Raw genomic sequence first — 6,534 nt, forward strand, 5'->3', positions numbered from 1 at the left:
CCAAGTCCAATACAGCAAATGAAAGATAAACATCTTGTGAATCCAGCCAACATGTCCGATTTTTAAATGTTTTACAGCAAAAAACACAACATATATTTATGTTAGCTCACCACAATGCCCAAAACACACGGCAATTTTTTCACCGAAAAGATAGCTTTTCACAAAACTCACAAATAGAGATAAATTAATCACTAACCTTTGAACAACTTCATCAGATGACAGTCTTATAACATCATGTTATACAATACATTTATGTTTTGTTTCGAAAATGTGCATATTTATAGCTACAAATCCTGGTTTTACATGTTGGAACATGGCGCCAAAATGCTCCAAATTGGCCGGAGAAATTTTAGAGAGTCACGTTAATCTAACCAAAAACTGATCATAAACTTTGCTGAAAAATACATGTTGGACATATAATTAAAGATACACGGTTCTTAATGCAACCGCTGTGTTAGATTTTAAAAAATATACTTTAGTAAAAAAGCACAGCATACAATAATTTTGAGACAGCGCTCAAGCCATTCTCCGCCATGTTGGAGTCAACATATTCAACAAAAATACGAAATAACATCCATAAAATATTCTCTACCTTTGATGAACTTTCATCAGAATGCAGTCCAGGAATCCTTGTTCCACAATAAATCGTTGTTTTGTTTTAGAATGTCCATTTCTTTCTGTCAAATTAGCAACTTTGGCTAGCAGTGTAGCTCACCGTGTCCTGAAAGTTTGGCGGCATGGAACGAAAAATTCAAAAAGTTATAATAAAAGTCGAATAAACTGGTCAAACTCAGTTGAGAATCCATCTTTAGGATGTTTTTCTCATATGTATCCAATAAACGTCCCAGCCGGAGCATGTATTCGTGTCTATCTAAGGCATTGCAGACAACGATATGGTGCACCCAGGTGCGCAGCAAAATATTGCCAATATTGCTGCCTGTCACTCCAAAAGCTCTCTCATTCGGTCCACATCAGCGCTAGACACCTCATTCAACGTTCTATCTGCCTTTGACATCTAGTGGAAGGCGTGTGAAAGTGCATACATATCATAAAATACAAGGCAATTGAATAGGCAGAAGCCTTTCACAGAGACCCATTTTCAGAATTCTTCACTTCCTGTTTGGGAAGCTTTGCCTGCCAAATGAGTTCTGTTTTACTCACAGATATAATTCAAACAGTTTTAGAAACCTTCAGAGTGTTTCTATCCCAATGTAATAATATATGCATATCATATGATTTAGGACAGAGTACGAGGCCATTTAAATTGGGCACGTTTTTATCCAGAAGTGAAAAGGGCGGCCCCTATTTCCAAGAGGTAGAAAGTTTTCAGCCATCCACTTCCTATGTCGTGAAACACAGGCTTCTAGCGAGGGCAATTTGGGGGCTTCACCATGTTTCATTGAAATTACAGATGTTGTGTCATCCGCATAGCAGTGAAAGTAACATTATGTTTTCGAATGACATCCCCAAGAGGTAGTGAAAACAATAGTGGTGCTAAAACGGAACCTGGAGGAACACCAATGTACAGTTGATTTTATCAGAGGACAAACCATTCACCGAGACAAACTGATATCTTTCCGACAGATAAGATCTAAACCAGGCCAGAACTTGTCCGTGTAACCATTTGGGGATAACCAATCGCTCCAAAATAATGTGGTGATCGATGGTATCAAGCAGCACTAAGGTCTAGTAGCATGTAGGACAGGATGCAGAGCCTCGGTCTGACGTCATTATTTACCACTTCACAATGCCAGTCTCAGTGCTATGATGGGGTCTAAAACCAGCACTGAAGCATTTTATACATCTGTTTGTCTTCAGGAAGGCAGTGAGTTGCTGCGCAACAGCTTTTCTAAAACTTTTGAGAGGAATGGAAGATTCGCATATAGGCCGATAGTTTTTGATATTTTTTCTGGGCCAAGGTTTGGCTTTTTCAAGAGAGGCTTTTATTACTGCCACTTTTAGTGAGTTTGTTATGTTCAACATAGGAGGGCCAAGCACATGAAGCAGCTCTTTCAGTAGTTTAGTTGGAATAGGATCCAGTATGCAGCTTAAAGGTTTAGAGGCCATGATTATTTTCATCATTGTGTCAAGAGATATAGTACTTATACACTTAAAGTGTCTCTCTTGATCCTAGTCCTGGCCGAGTTGTGCAGATCAGGCAGCTGAGCTTTGGAGGAATACGCAGATTTAAAAGAGGAGTCCGTAATTTGCTTTCTAATGATCATGATCTTTTCCTCAAGAAGTTCATGAATTTATTACTGCTGAAGTGAAAGCCATCCTCACTTGGGGAATGCTGCTTTTTAGTTAACTTTGCGACAGTAGCAAAAATACATTTTGGATTGTTCTTATTTCCTCAATTAAGTTGGAAAAGTAGGATGATCAGCAGCAGTGAGGGCTCTTCGATACTGCACGGTACTGTCTTTCCTTTTTTATTTTTTATTTTTTTATTTATCCCACTTTTCTCCCCAATTTCGTCGGGTATCCAATCGCTTAGTAATTACTATTCTTGTCTCATCGCTTACAACTCCCGTACGGGCTCGGGAGAGACGAAGTCGAAAGTCATGCGTCCTCCGGAAGCACAACCCCCAACAGCCGCACTGCTTCTTAACACACGCGCGCCTCCAACCGCGAACAGTCCGCCACCAATGGTTCGAGGAAAACGTGCACCAAAACACGGTTTTCACGCTGCCACCGTGCACCGGAAACCACCGAAACACCCGCCCCCCCGGTTAGCGCGCATGCGCCCGGCCGCCACAGGAGTCGCTGGAGCACGACGAGGACAAGGATATCCCTACCGGCAAACCCTATTTCATGAAATTATATTATATTATATCCCTGCGGCGCTAGGCTAGGCTATGCTAGTCAGGGTTTTTGATGACAAATATCCCGAATCCGGGATGGGGAGTCCAGAAAGGTTTTAATTAATTAAAGTGACTATGCATATTTGATGAACAGTGAGTAGCAGTAGCGTAAAAAGAGGGGTTGGCGGGTGTTGGGACACAATGCAGATAGCCCGGTTAGCCAATATGCGGGAGCACTGGTTGGTCGGGCCAATTGAGGTAGAATGTACATGAATGTACAGTTAAAGTGACTATGCATATAAGATAAACAGAGAGTAGAAGCAGCGTAAAATAGGGGTTGGGGGGGGGGACAGACAATGGAAATAGTCCGGGTAGCCATTTGGTTTGGCTAAGCCCTAATTTATCTTCTTAAAATGTACTTTTAAATCTAACCTAACTAATGAAGGCCAAGTTTGATGCGTTGATCTACCAGACCTTCTGAGGATTTGGGCGGAAGTGTCTGGGAACGAGATAAGGTGTAATGTGACTAAAATGACTTAACTTTCAGCATGTTTCATCTTTCAGCACAACAAGTCACCCTTTATTTGTTTATATCATATTCAACATAGTTCATTATGTCACATTTAAGACGGGTGATTATGTCACACAGTTATGCCCCGTTTATGAACCCTTTATAAAGCATGACATACACTTATAGATGCTATATAACACATTTATGTAGTGCTTATGAAAGCATTAGGAAGGCTTTATGTAGCATTTGATATGAAAGCTTAATGAAGCCTTTATAAGCTGATGGTTATTTAAAGAAGGGACCTTGAAGGTCAGGTTATTATTTGAGAGAATCGAAAATTAAATCCCAATCAGTGAAATAATTATTGATCGAGCTAACTAGCAGATTAACATCAATCATCAACATCAACGATCAGCTGATAGTCTGACAAAATCGGCAAACATCAATGTCAATATTGAAAGACAATTCTTCACTTTTTACTGGTGAAATGTCCACACTGCATGCCAATCATCTCAGTCATTATCATGGGAATATGCATTTAGATTTCTTGAATTACTGTTTCGTGAGTGAATTAACCAGGAGTTATATGTATCAATCCTTTCCAGATAACAGAGGCAATGTGACTGCAGAGAAAGACCTGCTACAGACCAGTTACAACACCCTGACTGAAGAGAGAGACCTGCTACAGACCAGTTACGACACCCTGACTGAAGAGAGAGACCAGCTACAGACCAGTTACAACACCCTGACTAGAGAGAGAGACCAGCTACAGACCAGTTATGACACCCTGACTGGAAGTTGTGTTCACTGTAGGTGCTGTGTGTGTGTGTTCTTAAGAGAGAGAGAATGAAGTTGTGTTCACTGTAGGTGCTGTATGTGTGTGTGTCTTAGAGAGAGAGAATGAAGTTGTGTTCACTGTAGGTGCTGTATGTGTGTGTGTTTGCTAGAGAGAGAGAATGAAGTTGTGTTCACTGTAGGTGCTGTATGTGTGTGTGTCTTAGAGGAGAGAGATGAAGTTGTGTTCACTGTAGGTGCTGTATGTGTGTGGTGTGTTGTGTTCTTAGAGAGAGAGAGAGAATAAAGTTGTGTTCACTGTAGGTGCTGTATGTGTGTGTGTCTTAGAGAGAGAAGAGAATGAAGTTGTGTTCACTGTGTGCTGTATGAGTGCACGTCCTCCACCAGCCCCTCTGTTGTCATGGTGATGTTAACCACTTTTCACAAATCCAGTAACGTTGTGTAAACATGACAGGTCATTCCATGCCTTTACAGGACGCCATGTTACTGTGTTCAGCTCAACACAATCCTTCTCCTGATTTGCTGGGTTGTCACAACAATTATCAAGCTGCTGTGAGTGCCAGTAACTACAGGGTAACAAGACAGAAAATAAAATAATAAAAATTGTATTTTGTCACATGAGCAAATACATTAGGTGTCGACTTTACCATGAAATGCTTAGTTACGGGTCCTTCCCAACAATGCAGAGTTAAACAGTAAGAAGTAAATTAATAAAACATTTGCTAAATAAAAAATGAAAATGAAAATAGTAAACACAAAAAAAAAAAGTGACTAGGCAATCAGGAGAGGAAATAACAGAGTAGCACAGTGAGTGTGAAGAATGTGAAGGATTGTGTGTGGATATATTAAATCTATTTCTAGGGCGTTTAGGGTAAAGGTTAGAATTAGTGTTAGGGTTAGAATTACGTTAAGGTTTAGGGTTAGGAGCTAGGGTTAGGTAAGGAGCTAGGGTTAGGTTAGGGTTAGGAGCTAGGGTTAGGGTAAGGCTAGGGTTAGGTTTAGGTAGGAGCTAGGTTAGGTAAGGAGCTAGGGTTAGGTTTAGGGTTAGGGGAAATAGGATTTTGAATGGGAATGAATTGTAGCGTCAATATGCGTGTGTGTGTTGTGTGTTGTGTGTTCATGTATGTGATGTGTGTGTTTGAGTATCAGTGTACATATGTGTGAGTGTGTGGGTAGAGCTAATGAGTGTTCAATAGAGTCAGTGCAATAGAGTCAGTGCAATAGAGTCAGTGAAATAGAGTCAGTGAAATAGAGCAGTGCAATAGAGTCTGCAATAGAGTCAGTGCAATAGAGTCAGTGAATAGAGTCGTCAAGAGTCAGTGAAATAGAGTAGTGCAATAGAGTCAGTGCATAGATCAGTGCATAGAGTCAGCAATAGAGTCAGTGAAATAGAGTCAGTGCATAGAGTCAGTGCAATAGAGTCAGTGCAATAGAGTCAGTGCAATAGAGTCAGTGAAATAGAGTCAGTGCAATAGAGTAGTGCCAATTAGAAAAAATACAAAAAGGGTCAATGTTAATACAGACATGTTTTTTCAGTATTAATATGAGCAGAGCCTTTATTGACAACAACCAACATTTTTTTTAATTTTTTTTTATGACATTGTAAGATATATCTTTAGTGCTCGTGGAATGACATATATGAGTGCAAACAAAACTATTTATGACAATGATTTGAAGCAATATCTAATTTGTTAAAAAGTCTCTATCACACCTGGATGGTTAAGTCTCATCTTGAACTCATTAGATTCTGAAAAACACAGAGAATCAGTCCTACTCCTAAACTGTGGTCAGTGTTATTACAGCAGTAGTCCTTTACCTTGGGATGGTCAATGTTATTAAAACAGTAGTGTCTTACCTTGGGGTGGTCAGTGTTATTAGAGCAGTAGTCTCTTACCTTGGGGTGGTCAGTGTTATTATATCAGTAGTCTCTTACCTTGGGGTGTCAGTGTTATTAAAACAGTAGTGTCTTACCTTGGGGTGGTCAGTGTTATTATAGAGCAGTAGTGTCTTACTTGTGGTGGTCAGTGTTATTATAGAGCAGTAGTGTCTTACCTTGGGTGGTCAGTGTTATTAGAGCAGTAGTCTCTTACCTTGGGGTGGTCAGTGTTATTAAAACAGTAGTGTCTTACATTGGGGTGGTCAGTGTTATTATAGAGTAGTAGTGTCTTACCTTGAGGTGGTCAGTGGTGTGCCGTCCACCCATTTCCAGGTCCCCTCAGTAACAGAGTCAGTCAGACCAATCCAGGCTCTCTTATTGAGGCCATAGAGAAACTCCTGTTGGTGAGAAAGACACTGATGTTGTCAACTTCTATAGGCTACTGTGTTAAATACTTGAAGATCATTACTGACCAAGGCATTTTGATTCTCTCTCTCACCTGTTCCATATCACTGTTTACGATCACCAGGTCTGCTCCTCTCTTCAGACAG

General features: G+C 40.3%; 2 long non-coding RNA genes across 3 annotated transcripts in view; one reads left to right on the plus strand and one right to left on the minus strand.

Moving 5' to 3' along the window:
- The window catches only part of LOC112073915 (uncharacterized), a 50,329-nt gene extending 46,244 nt beyond the window's left edge, over window positions 1–4,085 (plus strand). For both annotated transcript variants that reach the window (XR_011476729.1, XR_002894638.2), the window contains one exon: window positions 3,918–4,085. This is a non-coding gene — a long non-coding RNA (uncharacterized lncRNA). The remainder of the gene's footprint in view (window positions 1–3,917) is intronic.
- Window positions 4,086–4,550: 465 nt separating this feature from the next.
- On the minus strand, window positions 4,551–6,534 carry LOC139025246 (uncharacterized). The gene is made up of 3 exons (XR_011476730.1): window positions 6,483–6,534; window positions 6,278–6,381; window positions 4,551–4,673 (listed from the first exon to the last, which is right to left on the minus strand). It is a non-coding gene; the product is annotated as an uncharacterized lncRNA (long non-coding RNA).

Source organism: Salvelinus sp. IW2-2015, unplaced genomic scaffold (assembly GCF_002910315.2).
Source record: "Salvelinus sp. IW2-2015 unplaced genomic scaffold, ASM291031v2 Un_scaffold2418, whole genome shotgun sequence".
In the NCBI taxonomy this organism is placed as follows: Eukaryota; Metazoa; Chordata; class Actinopteri; order Salmoniformes; family Salmonidae; genus Salvelinus; species Salvelinus sp. IW2-2015.